This window comes from Taudactylus pleione, unplaced genomic scaffold, assembly GCF_031769625.1.
Source record: "Taudactylus pleione unplaced genomic scaffold, aTauple2 ptg000037l, whole genome shotgun sequence".
Taxonomy (NCBI): domain Eukaryota; kingdom Metazoa; phylum Chordata; class Amphibia; order Anura; family Myobatrachidae; genus Taudactylus; species Taudactylus pleione.
The window spans coordinates 19,008,286-19,036,050 of NW_028284439.1; the positions used below are offsets into that span (position 1 = coordinate 19,008,286).

General features: G+C 44.4%; 1 protein-coding gene across 1 annotated transcript in view; it reads left to right on the top strand.

The window, feature by feature from the left end:
- The first annotated feature begins 2,983 nt into the window (after positions 1-2,983).
- KCNMB2 (potassium calcium-activated channel subfamily M regulatory beta subunit 2) overlaps positions 2,984-27,765 on the top strand; it is a 284,497-nt gene continuing 259,715 nt past the window's right edge. The window contains exon 1 of the mRNA XM_088452342.1: positions 2,984-3,002. The gene's annotated coding sequence lies outside the window, so the exon portion shown is untranslated. The remainder of the gene's footprint in view (positions 3,003-27,765) is intronic.

Here is a 27,765-nt window from a genome sequence, read left to right on the forward strand (position 1 = left end):
CCCCCTCCAACAAGAAAATGGGTTTCCGCCTATTTTCCAATACCAGCCTAGACACAAAGGCTATAAAAACATTGAAAGTGAACCGATGTTCTATTGTGTTCTATAGTCAGCCATTTGGTCAGTTTTTAATTGGTTTGCACTATAGTTAATGAGCGTATTGCAAAACCAACGGAAAAAAGACCAAAAACAATAAACTGACCTTAAGTAAATACACCCATAAAGTCACACAAATTAATCCAAAACAAAGCAGGCTTGTGGAACGGTGTTACAAACCATTACTTTATATGTTAACCAGGTGAAACAAGGACTTCTACAACCTGTCATTTAGTTACTGTTATGTAACTGCAAGTCACAGTATGCTGCTACCAGAGAATGCTGGGAGTTGCAGTTTCCCACAACAGTTGGGAAAGGTCACATCATGTTGCCTAATAAGCATTCACTTTATCTGGACTAAGCATCCCATCCAAAGCTGGTTGGACGTAGGGTAGGGTGGCTAGTGCTGTAGGAATAAATCATTCATGGAGGACCTCCTATCATATTGATTCTCCAACTGAAGAGATCTAAAGCCCACCTCTAATCACAGGAGGCAAAGCAAATGTTACCTGTAAAAATAACAAGTAACAATTTTATTTTACCAATAAATTTCATTTTACCAAATTGCTCCACTTAGGGCAATAAAATTGATTGTAGTGGCTACCCCAGCAATCCTTTTCTTTGAAGGCTACAGTGTATGTTCATTTTGAATGTTCTGGGGTAGGTGACCATTACATGCAAATGCAGTGGTGGGTTTTACATAATGACAGGGGTCAGGGACATACTAGTGTGTGAACAGTCATTGCAGGGGAGTGATACTATGGCTCCAATGGTTATTGCTAAAGACAGCATTAGCTTCCTGATCCAAGCTTGGTAAATTCTGCACTTTGCGAGTTAAAACAGGGGACTGCAGCAGATATCGCCTTCATCTGCTGGTGTCCCCCGTACATACATCCAAAGGATCCTTAATATTTGTGGGTAGACCCGGAACATGGGTATTTTCAGGGTATACACCGCAAAGGTTGTTTAATAAATATACTGTTAACTTCCATTTTCAAAACGCATAATTCCACGCAAATACATGATGTTTTATTTTATTTGTTTTATTTTGGATTCATAAGTTTAATTGAAGAAAATATACAGTTAGAACAATGTGAGTAAAGTCCTTGCAAACAGCAGCACAAAGCTTATACCTGTTGTCCATCCTATAGTAAGTATATTAAACTGCTGCAAACATAAACAGCAAGGACATAGGGGCCTATGTATCAAGCCCAGGGGCATTTTAAGAGAGGAGGTGGTCCGTGTGTAGCCTCTATTTGGGCCCCGTCCTCTCTGTCAGCGCGGCAGATTCTGGCTTAATGCCAGAATCGACTGCGCGTGTGCAGGCGCCATTTTCCCAGGGACATCTTTTCTGTGCATGCGCGAGTCACCGGGAAAATGTCCGCCACCATATTCTCTGTGGTTTTGAGCTGCTCTGTAGCGCCGGTTTGGTGCTGCAGAGCAGCACACTGGAGTTTACAAAAAAAGGTAAAATTAACTTAATATGGGTACAGGGTGTGGGGCCCCCTGGACCGAGGGGCCATGTGCACCGCACACCCTGCACCCATTTTATATATGCCCCTGATTAAGCCATTATTTATATAATATTATGCAGAAACTGCAGTTTCTGCATAATTTTATGTAGTGTACCTATGTACTAAAAGCACAATGCAGGAGATTCACAGAAATCTCCGGCAAAGTGCTAATTAGCGTTGCAGATCGCAGTTCCCATTATTATCAATGGGGACTACGATCTGACCCCTATGTATTAAACTCCAAAAAGCAAAGCTTTTCGGAGTTTAGCCACGGTAGTTTACACCATCTTCCGATGGTGTAAACTGCTGTAAGTCTGAGGGGGCTCTGGGGGCGTTCCCTTTGGTACATAGCGGAGATATTTTCATTAAGAATGTAAATATTCCCTGCGAGTACCGTGATTATTAGTACATAGACCCCATAATCACATCTTATTGTGCAGAGATGTAAGTCTTGCATAAATACATTTCTTTGGTGCCGCACATAAGGTCTTATGTATTTCATCTTCCATTCCTAAAAATTCTAAATGTTGCCATCACTTAATTAGAACCTCACAGTACACAACACTTAAGGCTCTGATTTCATCCTCCACATTTGGAATGGCTTGGACTGCATTGCTAGTCTAGACTGACTCCTTAGTGACCCTGTTGCTCTTTCATGTCACTTTCAGAGACCAGAAGATATATATTTCCAAGGGATGCACAGTGCTTTCCCTTTCCCTTGTAATAGCGGATCACAGAGGATAGGCTACCGTTTTTGTTTTGGCAGTCATCTAATCTTGATTCCAAGCCTTCTTCTCAAGCATGCCTTTACATTCCACCCTTATTTGCAGGTCACAGCAGCTGCGATCAATTGACTCTTGTACAGAAAGGATGTGCAAGTGCTTTGCAGAGTAATGGGAACTATGGGCTTGATTTCCCATTTCTGTCCCACTGTCCTTGCAGAGAAGAGTTGCACAGACACAAGGATCTAAACTCCAGATAAAAAAAAACATGCAAGACAGAAAAAGATCAAATGAAGATCATTTACTACCAGACCAGAATGTACCCATCTGTTCAGCCTCTACATGTTCCTAATAGAGACGCTTTTTATATTATATGAAAATGTTCAGTTGTCACTTTCCAGAGAAGTCTGCAAAGCAAAGTTTTCATGAAGATTCAGCTTTGCCAAGCAGGGTGAATCCTGTAATTGGAACTACCAAAGCATTCAATTTTGGATACAAAGCACCAAGCATCTGCTAGGACAATTCAAGCTCGGATAAGGAACACTGCTATAGCTTTGAAGCAGAAATTACAGCAGGAATTGCAGAGTGAGCACTTTGTTTTAAGTCCTTTAAAAAAAAAGCAGAGACTTTCTAATTTCTAAACCACCAACCTTCTGTTGAGCTAACTGCTTAGGTAAGCAACACCAGCTAATTATTGCATCATTTCTTCCTGTACAATGCCAATTGCTTAATCAGTACAGCTGTGGTACACTTACATCTCTTCTACACAGGCTATAGTGCAATAGCTTTCACAGCCAGATGAGGATATCTTGACCAAGTGTATGGCAGAATAAGGTATATAATTCAAAACCACTATTGATGGTGCCAATCTCTTGTTATTCCTTTTGAAGTGTAATTGACATTTATTGCAGAGGAAGACATCTGAAGTGGTGTAGTACAGTATCTGTCTAAAGGCCCCCATACATCAGAGATTGATTGCAGCAATCGTGCAGTTTGCAATCTTTCCCTTTTTCAATAGATTGCAGAATTGCCACAATCGATTGAAAAAGGGAAAGCTTTCTATACACAATCAATTGCAAAATTGCACGATTGCTGCAATCAATCTCTGATGTAAGGGGGCCTTTAGTTACCCTGTGAACAGAGAATAAAGTAACATATTTTTTGTCTACAAATATTTCAAAATGAAAATATTTTATGGCGCTATATGCAACATACTTGCCAACTCTCCCTCATTGTCAGGGAGACTCCTGAAATAGTAGCAATCTCCCTGAAGAGTCCAACAATCTCCCTGATTGCACCTTACCCCCATTATGAAGCTGTTATATTAAAAAAAAAACAGAGCTATATACATTCAAATGGGATCATTGGTATAATTTCCCTGCATTGGATATAAGGCACAATGGGGCAGATAGATGTATGAAGCTCTGGAAAGTGATAAAGTGCAGAGTGCTAAACGATCAACCAATCAGCTCACAACTGTCATGTTACAGGCTGTGTTTGAAAAATGAAAGGTGGGAGCGGATCGGTTGGTCATTTATTACTCTGCACTTTAACACTTTCCACAGCTTCATACATCTGCCCCATTGATCGCTATGGCTACATGCATTTTCTGAAAAGTATCAATGTGTTTTCATCAACAAAAAGATCTTACTAACTGCTTTTGGGCTCGTTTACTCTTGAATATAATACCGCTTTTACACCAAAATTCCGGGTCTGACCCGGAGTTGGAACAGAGGCCCTGATTCAGACCCACTCGCTGCCGGAGGCGGCTCGCAGGGTCTGATGGGCGTGTTTTGTTTTTCGTTTTTTTCTTCTCTGGACGCTCGCTAAGCTGTGGGAGACCTCCAACAGCTTGTGCAAGCAGCCAGGAGGCCGTTCCGATTATCGTGACCATCGGCCTTGCGACGAGACCCTGTGGTAGGGTCTCGGCTACCGCAAGGCCGAGTGGACTTCCTGATCTAATAGAGCAGGAAGTCCACTACTTTCATCACTAGTGATGTCAGTAAGGCCTCCCACAAATGCCAGGCATTCCTAAGGGAACGCCTTCGTTTTTGCAGCCACCCCCCCTCCCCGCTTACAAAACGGGGTGAGCTGTCACTCACCATCGACAGACGCCCCGTCTTGTAGCGAGCCCTGCAGCGACTGAAGTTCAGTCGCTCAGTGGGCCTCGCGCATGCGCACGAGGTGCATGCGCAGGGGGGAAACATCGACCCACTTGTGAGTGCTGTGCGCTCGCCTGCGGCTCTGAATCAGGCCCAGAGTTCCAACCCGGAGCAGACCTAGAATTTCCCCAGCGCCGACCCAGGATATTCCAGAGTTGGCACCGTTCACGCCGGAGCCTGGTCTGCATAGACCCGGCTTTTCCGGCGTTGAAGTGGACGCTTGTAGATAACGTCATCTCCAAGCGCCACTGAAGCCGGAACAATTGGCCGGCTTGCGGCGTGCTCCAGGTCATCATGACCCAAAGCGTGCCATTCACACTGCAGTGTTTCACGGGCTACTCCCGTATTATAGCCTGCAAGTTATCTGGGTTGGATTGCCGGGTCACTCGACCCGGCGATCCAACCCTCTCCCCTTTTACACCAAGGAGCTACCCGGGTTAACCCTGCAATAACCCGGGTTTTAGCTCTGGTGTCAAAGGGGTATAAGTCAATTTTATGACATGCCTCTCAGATGTAGCAGTACACGCTCACTTTAATGTGCGCTCATAGGTGTTACTTTCACAATCTCCCTGAAATGCTTTTTCAAAGTAGGGAAGTATGATTTGCAACTGTTAAATAATATTCTAATTCCTAATACTGATTTCGGAAAGTCAACATTCTGCCTCAGGGTAGCCCTGATGGCTCAGCTGCCACTGTGATATGTCAGAAAAAAAACTTATGCTTTCTTCTGCACTAACCATTATAATGATGTGTTATATGTTTAGTGGAATACATACAGGATGCCGGCGTTTGGCATCCCAGCGGTCAGAATCCTGACAGTGTTAGAATACCAACACTTGTCGGTAAGCATTCTAAGCCTCCCCCTCTCCCTACCCTAACCCTCCCTCCTCTGTGCCTAACCCTAACCCCCCCCCCTTCCCCGCACCCTAAATCTAACCCTCCACCTAGTGCCTTACCCTAACCCTCCCCCTAACCCAAGTACTTACCTTCGGGATCCCGGTAGTCGGAAGGTCAGCGCCGGTATTCTGGCTAGTGTAGGGACTCCAGCAGTCAGGATACTGACCACATCACATGTTCAGTTTAATAGGTGTCAAACCAAACCTCAAATATTGTAATCTGCTTAGTATGGGGCTAATTCAGGGTAACATGCAAGTCCGTATTCCACATGGATCTTGTGATCTTTTGAATTGCGCATATTTGGTAGCCAAGGTTACGAAACTTTGAGCACCCATGAGCGATTCAGAATGTTACAGGTCTCCATAACATCTCCACTTGTGCCTGAGTGGGTGTAACTTGGTGGCAACTGGGCACTCCTATATAATGTAATTGTCCTGAGGGTGTATAGACGGAAAGGCGAACTGTTCAGAGGTGAGCGTATGCAGAGATTCATCTCAGTTTGATCTCTCACGCCCTGGATACAGCTGGTGTAAATATGCACTGTTAATGATGATTGCTACTTTCACAAGAGAATGGATAGTCAGTGTGGCTGCATAGCTGAGGCCAACTCTGATTAAGGGCAAAGAGACGCATTTATTTCTGTGAGTGCAATGTAGCTGCATTTGCAAGTTATGTGTAACTCTGAATTACTCCCATCAAGGGTGGTTTAGAAAGAGTAGTAGTAGTAGTAGTAACAGCAGTAGTAGTAGCAGCAGTAGTAGTAGCAGCAGCAGTAGTAGTAGTAGTAGTAAGCAGCAACAGCAGCAATGGGGGAGGGGGCTTTGTAACATATACCTGTTCAAGACAAATTGACTCACCGCAGATATAATATCCACTATGAAATGTACAGATGAGCAGGATAACTGCTACTGGTAAAAGACAAAATGATCTTTCAAGCAGAACAGTATGAACCTCTGGGGGCAAAGGGTCTTGTCAGTGTTGTACACAAACCCAGATGTTGAAGATCTGTACATGTGTAGATCTCCTTGTATGAGCTCTCTCGTAGTGTTCAGTCACCACAGCCTGAATGTCAAGCTGCGGCCCTTTGGGGACTAAGCGGGGGCGGAGTTGAGCAGCTTCCTGCAATATAGGTGTGTGTATGCCCCATTTCCTGGGCGTGCTGAAGCCAGTGGGTGTGTCTGGGTCTCCATCAGGAGGGGACTGCTGGAACCAGGACGCGGAGGCCCAGGCAGCGGACGCTGCTGATCCACGAGCTGTGATTGCCTCGTCCCTGCCCTGTGCCCCTCCACCTAGTGCAGCTAGCCTTCCCTGCACCCCCCAAGTTCAGCCAGCCTTCCCTGCCCTCTGCCTCCCCCTACTCCAGCAAGCCTTCCCTGCCCTGTGCCTTCCACCTACTCCAGCTAACCTTCCCTGCCCTAGGTATCCCCAGTCCAGCCTTCCCAGCCTTGCGCCCCCCCCCCTTCCCCCCACTGTGTACAGCTGTCCCTGTGCCACCAATAGGTATAGTTCTCCCCATCCTGCACTTCTCCTTCCTTCTGACTTTTTATGTGTGCCTGTCTTTTTCAGTGTATTTTATGTGGCTCTGACGTTTTCAGTGTATTTGACATGGGCCTGGCTATATCAGTGTATTTGATATGGGCCTGGCTATATCAGTGTATTTGACATGGGCCTGGCTATATCAGTGTATTTGACATGAGCCTGGCTATTTCGATGTATTTTATGTGACTCCAGTGTAGCTCCACCCACATTATCCACAGCTCCGACCAACTTTGCCCCATCCCCTGGGGGGACCCTGACTATTTTGTCAGTATCGGGCCTCACAATTTCTGGGGTCCTCGTACGTAGCTTCACTGGATTTAGCTGCCTGAAAACACTGGCCATCCAGAGTAACCTGAAGGTTACTCAGATGACCAATGACGCTGGCAGAAGGCATCTACTTACACAAGACTGTTCCTGCAGCATTAGCATATTATTGCAGCTTCAAATTCGCATGGAATACAGCTACAAAAGTAGCTAATGCCTGCCATAACTCATCCGTCATAGAGATGCCCCCTGCTGCTTTCTCCGACTACTCCCTCATCACCACCCCCAAACGCTCACAGCTTGTCACTCAGTTTGCGATGGATTCCTCAGTGCGTCCGTAATTGCAGAGCGATTGCAGCACACGTGCAGCTCGATGCATTCGCAGTGGTTAACAATCACTCGATCTGCGTAAATAATTGCAATTGTGTAATGCTGCTGAATCAGGCCCAAAGTACTGTAAGTCAGAGAAAAGTAAATACAAATATGTGAACTGGTTCTGTCCTAATACAAACTTATTTTACATTATTCCACTTCATATTCCTGTAAAATAAAATGAATGAGTCCTACACTACCATGGAGGTTTATACATATAACGATGTTTGTTTATTTAAAATAGCTCTCATAATTTTTATGCATATACTTTATGCATAAAAACCAAATCACCTCTATGTATTAGTATTTTCTCGTTGTTATATTATTATTGTAGTGTCTGGCTTTGTGCGTAGATACATAAACACATATCATCTTGCAAAATAATTTGGTTGTTTACTATTACGAGTATTCCAATATCTAACAATAATTTACTGATCTGCAGACTTATTTACATATGCTTTGCTACTAAGAAATCATTATTCAGTCACACACTGCAGTATTTAGGTATATGTACTTTTTGTTTTTAGAAAATATATTTTGACTTTATTTGTAAAAGAAATATAACAGCATTATCACATTGAAATTGTAAACTGAGTTTGAAATCTAGCTACAGTTTAACCACTTGCCTGGCATGGTCGCAATTTACCGGATAAGTTGAAATAGATGTTCCTCACCTAATTCACTCATAAAAAAAACCTTGACAATTTCTGAGCATTTTTTAGAAAACAAAAAATGTCAGTTAAGTGGTTAAAGCATCCTCCTTCCCCTAGTCTAAGCCTGGGTGCTGCTTCTTGCAGTCATTTTTTGGGTACACATATGGACAAAGACCGAACCACCGGCCTATCTAAAGATTTGGTAAGTGCATACACACAGAGGGGTAAACATAGACAGACTCACAGGGTGGTCCGGGGCAGGGGCATATATAGCTGCAGACAAGGGTATAGCTATAGTAGGTGCAGAGAGTGCAGCTGCTACAGGGCCCAGGTCTCTCTTCCTACACCGAGTTGCACAGCCATCTCCTGGGCCCCGGCTTTTCTATTCTCACCTGAGTTGCTCCTGCAGAGTATCTAGGCCCAGAGCTGATCTAAGCTACAGCCATCTCAAGCTGCTGCCTGCATGCATTGTGATGTCACAATGCAGAATACAGCCCTATATAAAGGATGCCCAGCTACTGGCAGCCATTTTGTGGGGACATTGTGTCCTACATTGATACTCTCTGAGTAGTACCTACTTTATTTAAGCAACTTTGGATAACGACTACTGATATGGATTTTGGATTAAAGCTTCCAATTAGTTCCTGAACAGCAATATCTTCAGAAAAATTATCTGAATAACATCTTCAGGTGAGGACTATATAACAAATGTTGGCCTGTCACCCTTACCCCTTCAGACACCTCCCTTAAGTTTATCTGCAGTTTTTAATTTAGAAACAATGGATAAAGCAAATTATTCATCTTATATGATTCTGCACAGTGGGGTATCTATAATGGGTGCAGTGTGTGCAGGGCAGGCACACGGGCCCCCGGGTCCAGGGGGGCCCCACACTGCACACCCTGCACCCATATTATTTGAAACTTTCCTGTCCATGGCGTATGGAAAGTCTATTTATTGCACTTTATTGTTGCTGATCTGGCAGCTGACATTGCTTTTATTCTGTGTTTATTGTTATCTGATATATTTTAACATTACTGTATGTTTTTCTGTTATTAGACTTTCACACCCAGGAGTTGATTTAAATACTCGAATAATATTTGGATTAAAGTAAAACTAAATAATGTGCGCACTGATCACTTTTCTTACCTAGGGCTCTTTAACGCCATCTCACTTGTTTTGTTATTGAATTTAATATTTGTACGAAACTTTCATAGCTTTGTAAATTGTATATTAATTAAATTTTGCTGGGCAATGAGGAACATAAAATAATGCAGGAAGTTTATCATCAACTGTATCATGGAACTGTGCACAGAGGAGCCTCTGCCCGTTAGGATTGATGGGAGAGGAGGTGCTATGAGATGATAGGGGCAGCTAGAGGAGGGATCTCTAAGATCTGAAAAAATAGTACTTTTAGAACTTGTAAAATTTCACAATCTTAACAAACCCACTGAAATAGTTGAAACTGCAGTAACAATGTAATCCTTTATGCTGCCCATCCACTAGGCCACAGGTTCTCAAACTCGGTCCTCAGGACCCCAAACAGTGCATGTTTTCCATGTCTCCACACTGAATCAAGTGAAATAATTACCTCCTCCTGTGGACCTTTTAAAATGTATCATTGAGTAATGAATACACCTGTGCACAGTGGCGTAACTAGGGGGGTCGGGCAGGGTGCGTGCCCTGGGCGCCGTGGGACCGGCGGCGCGGGGGGGCACCGCCGGCCATGGTCCGGCCCCCCCTAGTTAGCCACCAGTGTAGCGCCAACCGCAGTGAGTGCGATCAGCGCTACACATTTACACAGGACCGGCGCTAGGCTTCCAGCGCCGGTCCTGTTCTGCACACCTGAGCCCGTTCCCTCCCCCTGAGCGCTTGCCCAATAGCGCCAGGAGGCGGGCTCAGGCTGTGCATAACACACGCATCGCCGCCAGCGCTGGCAGCGATGCATGTGTTAAACAGCAGCCAATGAGAGTCAGATAGACTCTCATTGACTGCTGCAGCACCCACTGCAAGAGCCGGACTTCCGTCCAGCTCCTGCAGTGGGTAATGGGACAGACGTCATGACATCATGACTTCTCTCCCATAACGCTGAGCGCGCCAGCCCGGGAGGACTGGTGGGCGGCGGGAGCGGTGTCGCGGTCCGGAGCAGCAGCGTGGATTCAGGTAAGTATATTTTTATATATTTTTTTTTTTAAACCTGCCTGCACTACTGGGGGCACAATGGGGGAGGTGGGTGGCTACTACTGGGGGGACCATTATTGGGAGGATCTCTACTGTGGGGGGCTATTACTGGGGGCACTTAATCGGGAGGGGGAACCTCAACTGGGGACCACTACTTGGGGGTGGGGGAAGTACTACTGGGGGCATTATAAAAGGGGCCTACTACTAGGGGCACTGCACTGGGGGGGACCACAACTGGGGGCAATAATAAGAAGGACCAGTACAGGGGGCACTGGATAGGGGGGGGTCACTACTGGGGGCCTGCATCAGGGGGACCACTACTGGGGGCACTGCATGGGAGGGGGGGTACTACTGCTGGGGGCACTATATAAGGGGCTTACTGCTAGGGGCACTGCACTGGGGGGACCACTACAGGGGGCACTAGATAGGGGGGAATCACTACTGTGTGCCTGCATAAGGGGGACCACTACTGGGAAAACTGCATGGAGGGGACTACTGCTGGGAGCACTATATAAAGGGCACTGCATAGCGGGGGGGGACTACTACTGGGGGCACAATATAAAGGGCACTGCATAAGGGGATACCACTACTGGGCGCACTGCATTGTTGGGACTGCTACTGGGGGCACTGCATAAGGGGGAACCACTACTGGGGGCACTGAGTAAGGGGAACTAATTGGGGGCTGTATAAGGGGGACCACTACTGAGGATACTGTATAAGGGGCACTACTATGGGCCTGCATAAGAGGGACCACAACTGCATACTGGGGGTACTGTATAAGGGGTACTACTGGGGTTAAGGTGCATATGGATAGGAATGTTCAGCGTGAAAATAAAGGAGTGTGTCATGTTGACACGCCCCATTTTTAAGTGACCACGCTAATTTTTTCTCACGCGCGCCGAAGGCTCGCGCACATATCGAGGTGTTGGGTGGGGGCTCCCTTTTCAAATTTGCCATGGGCTCCAAATACCCTAGTTACGCCACTGCCTGTGCACCTGCTGGGTGACCTGCAAAACGTGAACTGTGTGGGGTCCTGTGGACCGAGTTTGAGAACCACTGCACTAGGCGATTTTGACAGGCGATTGCTCGATAATGAAGTTGTTATCGTGCAATCGCTTGCAAATCGGGCAGTAAAATATTAAAAACGACCAGCGATGCGCGGGCCCGCTGATCATTTTTAACATCTATCATTGCTCGAACATGACGGTCAACCTGACGACTGCCGTCAGGTTGCCATGTTTGGGGATGATTGATCTGCATACACTGAACGTCTGAACGTTCAGTGTATGCACTTCACCCCTAGGGGGACGACGGCACAATTATGATGTCGTAATCGTGCCGTCGTCCCCACAACTAGTAGTGGATGGGCAGCTTAACACGCAAGATCTCTTTGATTTCTCATGCGTAGAAGCTTTGATAAATTCAGCATGCGTATTTTTGTAAAATCACAATGATAAATAGGTACCTAGACTTCAATAATAAATAATATTTCATGGTAACATGCAAGAGACATCTAATGTGTTGAAAACAAACACTAACAGGAAAGAGTGCATTTTGTTACTTTGATTGGCATATTGGTCAACAGAGCAGATTAACAATTTAACATGTCTGATAAGTCTTTTGGAAACAAGCAAGAAAATGCATGCAACATTTACATATTTGTGTTATAGTAACTGCTTTATTCTCAAAAATCAACCACCTTCCTTTTGTTTTTATACATGTTGTGACCATTGCCATGGGTTACAGCGATTCCTCAAAGTCACGTGTCAGGATTGTGTGCATTCTGTGTGCCCTGGGTAAAGTGTGCTCATGGTACTATGAGTAACAACCTGACCGTAAGCGCGATGTGTAGTATTATAGTTCCCCTAAAATATATATTTCAGGAATGTCTGCTTGCTAAGAATTGGTACAGTATGTCAAAACTGGGTTGCATCAGCTACTTAGTCAGAACCAAGTGGCCAGGTGCTATCTAGTCTTTGAAGACAAAAGCTTAATGGAAATAGTGTTTGCTCTTCACCGTATTGCCAGGGGCGTATCTGTAATGGGTGCAGGGCATGCGGGAAACGCAGGCCCCTGGGTCCAGGGGGGCCCCACACCGCACACCCTGCACCCATAATATTACTTGCCTATCTGAAGTCCCCCGTTGGTGCGGGGGTCCGGTGTTGTAAACGACTGGAAATTGGCCACAGCGGCCATTTTCCCATTGTTTGCGCATGGGCAGTACAGGGAAAATGGTCACCGCACCAATTTTCCCGGTAACCTGTGCATACATTATAGACTCTGGGCAGATTCTAGTGCCCAGAGTCTATAACTCCAGCGCTGACCGCACACAGCTCAGTGCGCTGCCGGGCGGAGAGGAGGGGGCCCGTGTTGGAGACTGCACACGTGCCCCCTCCTCTCTAGAAACGCCCCTGTAGGAGGAATGGGTATGAAATACTGCCGGCCGCATGGCCGGCGGTTCGATTCCCGTCAGCGGCAGCCCGACAGGAGCAGAGTGCGACGCAGCGGAAGCCCGACAGTGCTGGAAATCCCGATCGTGGATAGGTAAGTATCCACTAACCTAACTTAACCCCCCTAACCCTAACCCTCCTTACGGGTACCTAAGCCTAACTTCCCCCCCAAGTGCCTAACCCTAATCCCCCCTCTAAGTGCCTAACCCTAACCACCCCCTTCCCCGCTACCTAAACCTAAGTCCCCCGGGGGGGGTGCCTAACCCTAATTCCCCCCCGGGGGTGCCTAACCCTAACCCTCCCTCCCCCTAGCCTAACCCTAACCCTCCCGGGGGGGTGCCTATACCCTAAGTCCCCCCCGGGAGCCCTAAACCTAACCCTCCGCCCCCGCGGCTGTCCGCTCGCGGCGCCCGGCATCACTATGATCGTGATGCCGGTCTCCCGGCGTCGGGGAAATGCGGGCGTCTACATCTAGACGCCCGGCATTTCACCCTTGCCAGGATAAGACAGTCGGGAAGCCGGCTGCCGGTATATAGGCAGTCGGCTTCCCGATTGCTTCCCTTGTAGGGGGCTCTTATGCAAGCCCTACACATAGACACACAGGCGGCTAATGTGTCATTTTTTCACTTTAGCTTATCAGCTTTACTACCATAAAAATATATTTAAAGCCCAGAGAGTTATATGAGGCGTCGGTTCCTGTAGCCATTCTAATTTACATATACACAACCTTGGGAGAACAAAGGGCCATTCCTTTTGAGCCTGCAAAGGGTGGGGGCTGCTGGGGAGAGGGAAGTTGTGGAACTATAAGGCCCAGTATCCCCCACTAATCGGTGTTAACTCTACAAGGGAGTAGCTTTGTGCTAGGAGTGCTCCCCATCTTCTGTCTCCTGCGGTCTCCCTCCACACAGATCTCCTAAGACCTCAGAGTAAAGGTGCATACACACGCAGCGATATTTTGGTCATCCAAAATATTATTCAGTTTCTGCCCCAAAACGATGAACGATAACAACCAATACGCACTCCCGCTGGTTGTTGGACCTTGTCCTTCATCGCCCGAACCTCCTATCCAACCTGACGATATTGTCAGGTTGTAGCTTGTTCGGGAATGAGGGAGGGAGCCCGGCACTGAAGGATATCGTTCTTGATATCGTTCAGTGTTTCTGCTCAGTGTCATTAACGACACTGAGCACACCTCTGCCGGGGACACACTGGACGATGTCGCTCATGGAGCGAATCGTCCCGTGTGTATGCAGCTTAAGATAACTTAGGGTTCTGACTTTTTATCCTTTTCTTTTATTTTAAATCAACCTGTGAATTTATATCTGTATGTATTATTTATTTACCTGTTTTTCCTTGTAATTTAACCATAGAGATATTTCCGCAATAAATCTTAACACTTTATCAGCGTTATCTCTGTTGTCTATGAATTCACGTGCCTGGAGAGGCCAAGGCTACATTTGCGTAATAATTGTGAATTGTTAATTGTGATTTAAGTGTCTGGCGAACACGAGCGCTATTCTAATACTCTTCGTTGTAGCAGCTCGAGTAAAACACACGTCACAACCGCCCACCTGCGTCAGGTTGGCCTATCAGAGTGCAGGCTGGGGCGTGTGTGTCACATGCTGGGGCGTGTGTGTCACATGTGGTGCTGTGACACATGTATAGAACATTCTTGCCTACTTTTGAAAAAGCATTTCAGGGAGATTGTGAAAGCGACACCTATATGCGCGGTGGTAAAGTGGATGTGTACTGCTACATCTGAGAGGTGTGACACAAAATTGATTTACATCCAAATGTAAATTAGCCCCAAAGCAGTTAGTAAAATCTACGCGTTAATGAAAACACACTGATACTTTTCAGAAAATGCATGTAGCCAAAAGGATCATTGTGCCTTATAACCAATGCAGGGTAATGATACTAATGATACTATTTGTATGTATGTATATATGTCTGTTTGTTTTTTTTCTTTTATACAGCTTCATAAATGGGGGTAAGGTGCTATCAGTGAATTTGCTAGGGGGTAAATTTACTAAAGTGAGAATTTTTAGAAGTGAGTTTTAAAAGAGATGTTGCCCATAGCAACCGATCAGATTCTACTTAACATTTAACTAGCGCCTTCTAGAACATAATAGCTAGAATCTGATTGGTTGCAATGGGCAACATCTCTTCTAAAACTCACTTCTAAAAACTCTCAGACCCCTAGACTCTTTAGGGAGACAGGGATATTGATACTACTTCAGGGAGTCTCCCTGACAATCAGGGAGAGTTGGCAAGTATGGTATAGAAAGAAAGAAATGTTTTGTTTGTGAACGGTACCCATCTGTGTAGTTTTTATTCAGTGTGTATTGTGATATTATTATCTCTGACTTATGCAAGCTGTCTGTTTTGGTGCAGAGCCAATCATCCCATAGGACATTTTTCGAGATGTTTGTCCTCCAGCAAAGGGATGCAATGGGTGGCTTTTATTTACACAACTTGTAGCATTTTCCCAGAAGTATACTCTGCTAATTATCCCCACAGTACCTTATGGTTTCGTTTTTATGTTGTGTTATGTATCTGCGCATTCTGGGAAGTGAGTTGTTGATATGTCTGCTTGTGATTCCTTATCTTTTACGACCCTTTCAAGGTATGTTTATTTATCCTTTACCAATTTTGTTCTAAAGTTTAACCACAGTGCTTATGTTTTGTCCCTTAGGACAGATCACACGCAAGTGAGTCTTTCGCTTTCAGGCTGATGATGCCTATTTACTGTATAGCATTGTATAGGGAATGAATGTCACTTTATTAAAAAAAAATGCTGCTTACATATATTTTTATATTGTAAGCAAAAAGTGCTTTTTTATATGTTATAGTTGGTTTATGAGAAATATACAGTGTTTCAATTGATCTCACCAAGATAGACCACTAACTAATACAGTATGTTGTTATAGTAATTAAAACATTTGGACTAGAGGTTGGCATCAGTTGGTACTTAGACTAAATGTATTCCTGCAAATGTTTTGATGGAATAGCAAACTATTCATATCAACAGTAAGCTTTTATTTATGTAAATCCATATGCTATAAAGCTGTATGGTAAGCAGACCTGCCTCCATTTATATTATTCCTTCAGTCCCTTTCCTTGTGAATGACATTATGGGCAATACATGATATGAGTTATTGCTTTTTTATAATGTTCTACAGATTATATATAGACGTATATCCAATATAATTAGCAAAACTGCATAATCAGTAGTTTTTACTGATACAGACTATCAATGTCTGCAAATGAATTACAACTCACACGTAGGGCCAAATTTACTTAGCGTCGGCTCCTAAATCCTGACGGTTTTGCAACCCTCCAATTTACTGAGGCCAAAACTGCTGCAAAACCGCCAAAAGAGAGCACACTTTATATATAGAATTGAATATAAAAGCACCAGCAATGTGTTAGATCAGTGGTTCTCAAACTCTGTCCTCAGGACCACACACAGGTCACGTTTTCCAGGTCACCCAACAGGTGCACAAGTATATTCATTACTCACTGACACATTTTAAAAGATCCATAGGTGGAGCCAATTATTTCACTTGTGATTCTGTGAGGAGACCTGGAAAACATGCACTGTTTGGGGTTCGGAAAGAATAGAATAGAATCCCCATATTTATCAAGCATTCGTTTTGAAAACTGCCGTACTAGGCTCAGACAGGAATTATTGCTGAAACAGCAGATAATCAAGTTTGCCTGTCAAAATCAATTTGTTTGACAGGAAATCATCCAATTGGGCTATCATGGATTATGATGTCTTTCAGCAGACATGACTTGTCTTTAACTGAAATATAAAAACAAGCGAAAATATAACACAAAGAAATAAAAATAAAACAAACACACACATAATCACACTACACTCGCACACAAAAAAAAACACACACAGGACTTAAAAACACAGCATAAAAATCAGCCTGTATGGAAAACACACCACAAATAGACACATACAGAACAAGAAACTAAACAATTATTTAAAAAAAACACCACAATTCGCAATCACTTTATATCTTTTTTTTAATACTTTCCTACAACTTTCTCCTTCTCCACTTAAACTCCTCACAAACCCACTAAGTGAAAGTAGCTAGCTGATTATTTCTATGATTATTATTATCCTTTATTAATATAGCGCCACAGGAGTCTGCAGCGCCTTACAGAGTACATAAACAGAAACAGTATGAACGAAACAGGAAAAAAGCGACATAAAGTACAAAACATTGCAGTAGATGGATAAGGTTTACAAACATTGCTGCAGGAGCAGTCATAAAACCCAAATGAGTAGTGTGGCGGCCAAACCCATAACCTAGGGCCCATAGGTTAAGGGCTGTTGTTGGCACTGGGGAGGAGATAATGGCTTAAGTGAGGGCCAGAAAAGCACTCGAGGGTAGAGGGCCCTGCTCGCGAGAGCTTACAATCTACAGTAAAGATATCAGGAGAATGGTGTTTCTATAAAAGCACCAGTGCATTAATATGAATAGAATAGCTTCTAATCCACTGTGGTCTGTTTCTATGATGTCAATTGAATGGTGCTTTCTGTAACAAATATAGTAGCACAAGTAAATGAGTAAGAATAGAATAGCTTCTATTTCACAGTGGTTTTAATAGAAACCGCCAAGAAATAGAACACGCCACAACGGGTTGTCATTTGGGATCGACGGCAGTTACAGTTTAGACTAGGGGTGAGCGGGTTCGGATTTCTGAAATCCGAGCCCCCCCGATCCAAGTCCGATCCGAATCAGGCTCGACTTTTCCCGCCTGACTCGGATCTGAAATCGAGGCAAAACGTCATCATCCCGCCTTCCGAGTCTCGCGGGTTTTGGATCCTATATAAGGTACCCACGTCGGCGCCATTTTCTCACTCGGCTGTGGACAGTGAAGAGGGAGGGTGGGAGTTAGGGCTGTGTAGTGTAGTGTAGTGTAGTGCTGCTGTTGTCCACTACTTCAAAGTCCATAGGGGCTGGCTGTGTTGTGCTGTGCTGCTGTTGTTAATAGGGGCTGTGTCCACTACTTCAAAGTCCATAGGGGCTGGCTGGACTGTGTTGTGCAGTCAGTTCTCCATAGGGGCTGTGTCCACTCCAAAGTCCTGTGCAGTGTCCCAGTCCTAAAGAGGTGCTGTAGTGTTGTCCAGGGGGTGCTCTGTCCATCAGGGGTGCTCCCCCCAAGTGCTAAAAAAATTATATATTTTCTGTGTTTGTGAATTGTGTGCGCAGTAGCCGCACGTGCATCAACAAAGTAGTGCCAAGCGTGCGCCTGTGTCATAAGTAAAGGGCCGGCTGGCTTGACCGTTAAAGGGTGCTGTAACCCCCGAAAGTACACTCCAGTCCAAACCAAAAAAAATTTATTTTCTGTGTTTGTGAATTGTGTGCGCAGTAGCCGCACGTGCATCAACAAAGTAGTGCCAAGCGTGCGCCTGTGTCATAAGTAAAGGGCCGGCTGGCTTGACCGTTAAGGGTGCTGTAACCCCCGAAAGTACACTCCAGTCCAAACCAAAAAAAAAATTATTTTCTGTGTTTGTGAATTGTGTGCGCAGTAGCAGCACGTGCATCAACAAAGTAGTGCCAAGCGTGCGCCTGTGTCATAAGTAAAGGGCCGGCTGGCTTGACCGTTAAAGGGTGCTGTAACCCCCAAAGTACACTCCAGTCCAAACCAAAAAAAAAAATATTTTCTGTGTTTGTGAATTGTGTGCGCAGTAGCCGCATGTGCATCAACAAAGTAGTGCCAAGCGTGCGCCTGTGTCATAAGTAAAGGGCCGGCTGGCTTGACCGTTAAAGGGTTCTGTAACCCCCAAAGTACACTCCAAACCAAAAAAATATATATTTTCTGTGTTTGTGACTTGTGTGCACTGTGGCTGCACGTGCATCAACAAAGGAGCAGCGCCAAGCGTGCGCCTGTGTCCCATAAGTAAAGAGCCGGCTGGCTCATTTCTTAAAGGGTGGTGTAACCCACAAAGTGCACTACTCTCCAGCAAAAATAAAAAAATATTTTCTGTGTTTGTGTGCGCTTTAGCCGCACGTATATATATCAATATAACATAAATGGAGGACCAAACTTTCTCTGATAAAAATAAAATAGGGAAAGATCAAGAACCACTTCCTACTAGTGCTGTTGCTGCTGCTGGGAGTTGTTCATCATCCCAGAGAGGAAGTAGGAACATCACTACTTTTACTAAACAATTGACCCTCCAACAGTCCCTAGCGATGAGGATGAAGTACGACAGCAGTCATCCTGAAGCAAAACGTATAACTGAGGCCTTGACTGCTATGTTGGTGTTAGACGTGCGTCCGGTATCCGACATTAGTGCAGTGGGATTTAGACAATTGATGGAGGTAGTGTGTCCTCGGTTCCAAATCCCGTCTAGATTCCACCTGCATCCTCAAAGCAGCAGCGACAAGCGTGCGTCTGTCTGTTAAAGGGTGGTGACACCCTCAAAGTGTGCTACACAAACAATTAAAATATTGTTCTTTTTTTTTCTGTCTTTGTGAAATGTGTGGGCTGTAGCCGCACCTGCATCCTTAAAGCAGCAGCGACAAGCGTGCGTCTGTCTGTTAAAGGGTGGTGTAACTCTCAAAGTGCTCCAAAAAATAAAAAACTATTTTTTTAATGTGTTTGTGACTTGTGTGCGATGTAGCCACACTTGCATCCTCAAAGCAGCAGCGACAAGCGTGCGTCTGTCTGTTAAAGGGTGGTGACACCCTCAAAGTGTGCTACACAAACAATTAAAATATTGTTCTTTTTTTTTCGGTCTTTGTGAAATGTGTGGGCTGTAGCCGCACCTGCATCCTTAAAGCAGCAGCGACAAGCGTGCGTCTGTCTGTTAAAGGGTGGTGACACCCTCAAAGTGTGCTACACAAAGAATAAAAATATTCTTCTTCTTTTTTCTGTCTTTGTGAATTGTGTGGGCTGTAGCTGCACTTGAATCCTCAAAGCAGCAGCGACAAGCGTGCGTCTGTCTGTTAAAGGATTACATCGGTGACAGCATCCAAGTAGGCATGTCAGACAGTCCGTACCTGTACTGGCAGGAAAAAGAAGCAATTTGGAGGTCCCTGTACAAACTGGCTCTATTTTACCTGAGTTGCCCCCCCTCCAGTGTGTACTCCGAAAGAGTGTTTAGTGCAGCCGGGAACCTTGTTAGCGAAAGGCGTAGGAGGTTGCTTCCACAAAATGTGGAGAAGATGATGTTCATAAAATGAATGATCAACTCTTCCAGGGAGACCAGCCTCCAGAACGTACAGAGGGACCTGTGGTTCCAGCAGGGACGAATTAATACTCTGTGAGGATGAGGATGTACATAACACTGAAGAGGGTGAGGAATCTGTGGATGAGGAGGATGAGGACGACTTCTTGCCTCCGTAGAGCCAGTTTGTGCAGGGACAGATTAATTGCCAGCTTGTTTTGTGGGGGCCCAAACGAACCAATCATTTCAGCCACAGTTGTGTGGCAGACCCTGGCGCTGAAATGATTGGTTTGTTAAAGTGTGCATGTCCTGTTTATACAACATAAGGGTGGGTGGGAGGGCCCAAGGACAATTCCATCTTGCACCTCTTTTTTTTCTTTGCATTATGTACAGTTTGGGGCCTAGTTTTTCAATGCCATCCTGTCTGCCACTGCAGTTTCACGCCTAGATGGGTCACGTGTTTGTGCCGCCCACTCGTGTCGCTTAGCATAGTCATCCAGCTACCTCGGTGCAACCTTTTGGACATAAAAACACTATTGTGAGGTGTGAGGTATTCAGAATAGACTGGAAATGAGTGGAAATTAAGGTTATTGAGGTTAATAATAGCATAGGAGCAGAGAAACCAACAAATTCTGTGATTTTAGCTGTTTTTATGCTTTTTTTCAAAAAAATACAGATCCAAAACACAAAACCCAGAACCCAAAACACGGAAGGGTGGTTTTGGCAAAACCAATCCAGATCCAAAACCAAAACACAAAACACGAAAAGTGGCCGGTGCACACCCCTAGTTTAGACACCAAAATGGCCGCTTAGTAAATACTCCTAATTAGACCTCAAAACCACGTCAATGAATTTAAATTACACCAAACTTGCCACTTAGTAAATTTAACCCGTAAACCAGATTTAAATACCTTTTTATATGGTGTAAAAATCAGGCATTCTCTCCATGCCCTGTAAATATACTGTATTGTGCATACACAAAATACCAATTTCTCTGGTTTTTGTGTTTCTGCGTAAGTCATTTTTTATTAAGTATAAAATTAGAATGTACAGGTAGAACAAGGAAAAATTAGTACACAAAATCTCCCAACACATTGCAGTCATCCAGTAAAACTGAATAAACCTGCTTTCTATTTGTAAATACAATGCAGAAGTCTTGTTACACACATTCGCATTCAGCTGACACAATGGTTTGGATGCTCTAAACAATGGGAGTGCATATATAGACCATACTTCCCTTCTCACGCAAAATGGTCAGAAGCCTCCCGAAAATCTGGTGTCGCTCCCGACCCCCCCCCCCCCCCCCCCCCCCGGAAGAGTAGGAAATTCTCCCGGCTGGTGCCAATCCCCTCCCTGCGGCATCCGCTCTCACCTTGTATAGGTGGCCGGTCCGGGCGGAACTGATGACGCGATTCGCGCTGAATTGCGTCATTGTGGCTTTGGCTACACAGTGCCGGTAGTCTCGGCATTGTGTAGTGGGGGCGGGGCCACGATGACGAGATTGTTCGGTCACGTCCCTGTCCACAAAACCGCATCACGTCCCTCTTGCTGTGCTGAGCTGACTGCCTCCTCCCGGAAGAGGCAGCCAGATTGTTGGCAAGCCTGATATAGGGTCACTTTCATATGTTCTTAAACTTAAAGCTGATTTATGGGGGATCATGTAAAGTTGGACTCAAATGCAATTTGTCCTATTTTTTCACCATAATTTGCACTTCTTTCAGCTGCTCTTGCACAAATAAATTCTTTCCTGTGCCAACTGAGATGCAGTCTGCATTTATGAAGCTGTCAAAAGTACATTACGGGCATATTTGTTTAAATGCATCCCATGCTGACCACAAGACAAATGTATATGTGCTTGTCTGGTGGAGGATCACTTGCTGGTGCTTAGACACCTTGTGCAAAATGCCAACTGAATATGTTGGCGATCGGCGTCTACACTGAATTGCTGAATGAGACATAGGGGTATATTTGCTAAAGTGAGAGTTTTTAGAAGTGGAGATGTTGCCCATAGCAACCAATCAGATTCTACTTATCACATACATGCCTACCCTCCCGGTTTTCGCGGGAGGCTCCCGATTTTTTGGGTAACCCTCCCGCACCCCCGGAAGGCGATCGCGGGTGTCCGTGCAGGGGGCGGGGCTTAATGATGTAATTCTACATGATTTGCATCATTTGGCTCCGCCCTATTTAAATTTAAGCCAATCGCGGGCATTTTACTACGAGGGGGTGTCGCTTAATGATGTGAGTTGTCAGGCCCCGCCCCCATTGCCACCCACCTGCCTCTCCTCCCAGGGCTTCTCCTGGGGAACAGCCAGCAAAGGTAGGCAACTATGACTTAACATTTAACTAGCACCTTTTTAGAGGATAATAGCTAGAATCTGATTGGTTGCTATGGGCAACATCTCCACTTCTAAAATCTCTCACTTTAGTAAATTTACCCCATAATATCTCCCACGTATGCTAAAACTATAGTAAAGTTGCTGCTGCGATCAATTTGCATTATTACATTGATTTTTGCAATTGGTCTGCAGCAATAAAGCCTATTTCCATTTTGCTCTTTTAAAGTGGAAGGCAATGGATGTGTGTATTGATGTGATCTTAATGACAACAATAATTTTGTTTTTGCGGCTTGTTCTAATTTCTTGTACATGATAAATGCCACTTTATTAGTTCTACCCAGGGGCGCATTGGCCATAGACCATATCAAAACATTTCCCAGTAGGATGATGTAATTGGGCAGTCTATCATTTAATTTACCCCATCTAGCGGGGAACAGGCTGCTGGCTGACTGCCCTGCTCTGGAGTCTAGACTCATCAGGGCCTGGGTGACCCCAGACTAAGGGGGTATTCAATATTGGAGCGAAAAGTCCGTGCTGGCTTTTCGCTCAATATCGGAGGTTTTACGGGGATAAAGTATCTGGCGCACGCGCGCTTTATCCCCGTATTCAATTTGAAAGTTACGAAAACGGGACCTGGGCAGAAAGGTAAGTAACGGAAAAAATTCTGGAAATTTCGGGAAAGCATACAAGGACCCCCCTAATGATGTCCTGACATGGGGGATCATTTTGGGTACCCCCGTTTTGGCCTGCGGAAGGTAAGTATGGTTTTTAAATAGCCGTGCAAGGGAAGAAGGGGTGAAGAAGAGCATTTAGCTTTTTTTTTTTTTTTTAAAAACTAGGTGCATCAAATTTGTGGTACATGAAAATGGGTGCAAGTATATTTTTAAGTCCCTAAGGTGCATTTTTTAAATTCTTCAAAAAATACACCTGCCGCTACCACCCGCATTCTTTAAAACACCTGCCGCATACTTGGGAACCCCTCCAGAATTTATTTTGTTAGTTTAAAACTTGTTCCCCATATTATTTTTTTTAACCCCAAAATTTTACTTATTTTTTTGGGGTGTCCCCATTTTTTTAGAACTTTTTTTTTGACAGATCATTTTTAAGGACCATTCTCAGGGATGCAGACTATTTTTATTAAGCCTGCACCCCTAAACCCCAATTCTGCACTTTTTTTCACCTGCTAAAGGCTGGCGAAAAATTATCCCCGTTTTTTAACATTGACTTTTCGCACCAGAGAAAAGGGCTAATGATATACAGGGCTAATGATAATAGGCGAAAATGACGTAATCGGTGATAAATTATCGCCGATAACGGCCTTTTCGCTTCAAATTGAATACGGCCCTAAGTAGGACGGATTCTGCAGTGTGAATTCCGTGTCAGGAAGCTACCAGGCTTTCCATTATCATAACAAGAAGTAATCACGCAAGGCTTTGGAATTTGGTAGCGGTAAAGAATAGAACAGCCTGATAAAAAGGTTATTGAAAAAAGCAAGTACCATATTGATATTATTTCAGGAGAGTACAGGGGCGTCTGAATGATTTTATGTTGGGGGGCAACATAAAATCATTCCGCCATCCCCTTGCCCCCCATTAGGTCCGTCGCCTATGGAAGGGTATGTTTACTGAATTTAAATTAACGATCTGTATTGTATGGTGATCATTATAATTCTCTCAGTATTGTGTGTATTTAATGGTCATCATTAGGATATAATTTGTATTGTATAGCAGTCCTTAGACTATCTGTATTGTATGGCGGTCACTAGGATAATATGTGTATGGGGAGCCATATTACTTTCTTTGTTATATTGTTGGCCCCATCTACAGTTGAATTAGTCCCACCTACATGAGGCTACTCTCATAATTTTAGCCAAGGTCACTTTAGGTTCTCAGTCTGCGCCTGCATGTACCATATTGGGTATGAATTGTGGATTTTATTTTTAGCATTTAGCTCTATGGTGCCACCTGTCCTGCCATAAACCATGTGTATATACAGCTGTTATCTCCAGGAGTTAATCAGGCTTGTGTGCTACCCTAACTGAGCTGGATACATACATACTGTAGCCAGCTCTGCAAATGAGGAAAAATGTGCCTTTATCTGGGGCACATTTTGCGTTTGCGACTTAAATGCAGATTCCATCCAACTCAGAATGAGCTCCAATGTGTATCCAAGATAAAATATTACCGTGCAGCACTAGTTGCACAACACATAACAATACCACTATGTGATTCTGGTGAGCCCTACAGCATATTATGTACACATCCAGTGACGTATCTATAATGTGTGCGGTGCTCACATGGCCCTGGGTACGGTGATGGCTGGGCACTGCATAACAGCAGAAATCACTGTGAAAATGGCGTGGCACCCTGTGTTTTGTGCATGCGCAATAGAGAAGTCTCCGACAATGTGGCAAGTGTGCCATGTTCTTGGATTCCTTCACAAAGCCAGAGTCTACTGCGCTGCCAAAGCGGAGGCGACCCACACAAAGCCTGCACATGGACCCTTTCCTTTCTTAAACCGCCTCTGTACAGATCATTATGCAAACAGTTGGACAGGTTCTCTCAAACAAATCCTCTCCATCTGTATGCTGTACCAGGGCCGGCTCTAGGGGTGTTCAACCTGAGCGGTCAAACAGGGGCACCACCCATAGGGCGCACCCTTCCCCAGCATCCTGATTTCAGCGGGACAGTAGTGTCTCGCTGTTCCACTCATGGGCCGAAGTGGCCCGCGGGTGGTCAAATCGGGGGGTGGGGGAGGCCCAGCTAGTGAGACTACCCCCAGCCTGACGTTATTTGGAGGCGTGCCATGCGGGCATGCCCCTCAGATAACGTCACGTAAGGAGGCATGGCCTATTATTAGGCCACGCCCCCAATGTCACACTATTAGCCCTGTGCTGTACGAATATAAAATAGGGTTGCCATACTATCCCTTTAATCCAGGACACATATAAATTACACAGGTTCTCTGGTTGATTTTAAGTGTACATGTGCAATTCATGTGTGTCCCTGATTAAAAGGATATTATGGCTAACCTATATACCCAAGTATCCATATAAGGCTTTATACTTCTCTGTTCTTCCCTTCCTCTCATACCCTTACAAATAAGTAAAACCTGATGTACAGTACTTGCTTCCTGCCTTGAAAAGCACAGAAGCAACAATCATTAACAATGCACAAAACTAAAACAATGCACAGAGTGATAAGTGTAAGCTGCAGTTGCGTCTGAAGTACCACTCAGCTCCCTTCACAAGTGAATGACAGGTAAATGGTGTCCGATATCTGAAACTAAAAACACCAATGTATCATTTTTAAATTATATTCTACTAGAAAAAGCCGCCAGATGAGAGCTGAAAAAACTCTTCTGAGAATTACTGGCTGCAAATAATATATCATTTCCATGGTATGACTTATGGAAAGTCTCTTTAGAAAGAAAAGGTAGCTAATCCTGGAAGTGAGAGGAACAGCTGTCTCCAGTCCACACCACTCCTCCCTGATCCAGAGTCCAGCTGTTGAAATCACATTAGCCCACCTGCCCTTTTCTTCCACTTTATCCCAAATAGATTTCCTTAGCAGCATTTAAAGTGTTTAAGATATTATTGAAATCTCTGGCTGCTCCTCCTGTCTCCTGCTGCCTGCCATCTGCTTGATGTACTGCTCCACACGAACAGAGGGAAACGCCTGCACACAGCTCTGGAGAAGGGAAGTTGCTATTATGGCATAATTACAAGCAAGTTCTGTTTATCATTTTTTTATTAAAATCTGCACCTGCTGAAGGCTCCTTATGTCCAGTTTTCTGGATGCTAAACATTTAACTATACTACCTATGTGGAAGTATTTTACACTGGCCTCACCTGCTAATTAAATATGCTACATTGTATTATCTGTCAGAATAGGTAGTGCACCATGAAGATCATGAACCAACACTTTATTAATATATTGGTGAATAATTCAATACTGCAATGCTAGATGCTGTTCAGAAACGAAATCATATTCATTATAATTCTAGCTAATGTCCCTCATTTCAGGTTCATCCAGACCTAGCTACTTGTAATGCACTTATCATGCGTTAATAGTGAGATTATCTTTATTGAACCTGGCTTGAACTATGTAAACTGACTTTGCTCCACAACCATTCATCTGTGTCGTCATCCGTCAAATTCATGTGATATGTTTATTGAATTGACTTTGTTATATGATGTTTGCAGTTGGCATGACAAAACATCCATCATATGACTGACCCCTTACAATACCACTCCCTTTGTAACACAGAATCATTGTAATTGACTTCTTATTAAAGCTGAGTTAAATTAGAAAGCACAAAGATTTGTGACTGGATAAGTTCATCAGTGGTTTTGTGAACCATATGGATTTAGGGGCCTATGTATCAAAGCTGGGAGAGAGATAAAATTGAGAGAGATAAAGTACTAACCAATCAGCTTCCAATATAAATTTTGCAGGCTGTTTAAAAAATTATAGTTAGGAGCTGATTGGTTGCTAATTTATTTGTTACAATTTTATTTCTCTCCCAGCTTTGATACATAGGCCCATTTAAACTTGATTGACCCACATTACTTGGCGTATTCGTCTGAAAATGTTGTCATATATCAGCTGAAATCCATCTCTGCGGCTCAGCCTGTTCTGTACATGTAGGTGTGAAACATGGCTGCTGTCATTGGTGTGTGAGAGCCTGGGTAACAAACACACTCTAAAAGGGGAATGTTGCAATTTAAAAAAAAAATCTATAGCTTATGCCAAGTGAGTTGTCCCAGGGTCAGTATGGAAACTAATTTTAAAGGTTGTGCCTACCAGGTGTGGCATATTTTGTGAACATTCATCATGTCTGCATGAGAATGTCGACATGCAACATGTCTTCATGCTCGTGTTGACATTCATTACATCAATACAGATTAAATGTCGACATGATTAGAATTTTGAGAAAACGTCCCTGGAAGTCTAGCGGTGACTTATCTGGTACGGAAGCTTCACCGGTGTCTACCGGGTCCAATGGTCAGCTGATCAAGACTTCTGAGTATTGTTATTCATAACCCTTAAGTCTTACATTACTGTAGCCTAACCACTACCCTCCCCCTAGTGCCCAACACTAACCCCCCTTCTGCAGCCTAGCCCTAATCTCCCCTCCCATCATCTAATGCTATCCTTTCCCTTGATGCCTAACCTCAACCTCCACTCACACAGACTTACTCTACCCCTTTCTTTAGTGCGTAATCCTAACCTTCCCTCCTCTAGCCTAACCCTAGTGCTTAACCCTAACCTTCCCTGCTGTAGCCTAACCCTCCTCCTAGTGCCTTACTCTAACGCTTTCCCTAGTGCAAGCCCTAACCTTCCCTCCCATAGCCTAACACTAACCCTCCTCCTAGTGCCTTACT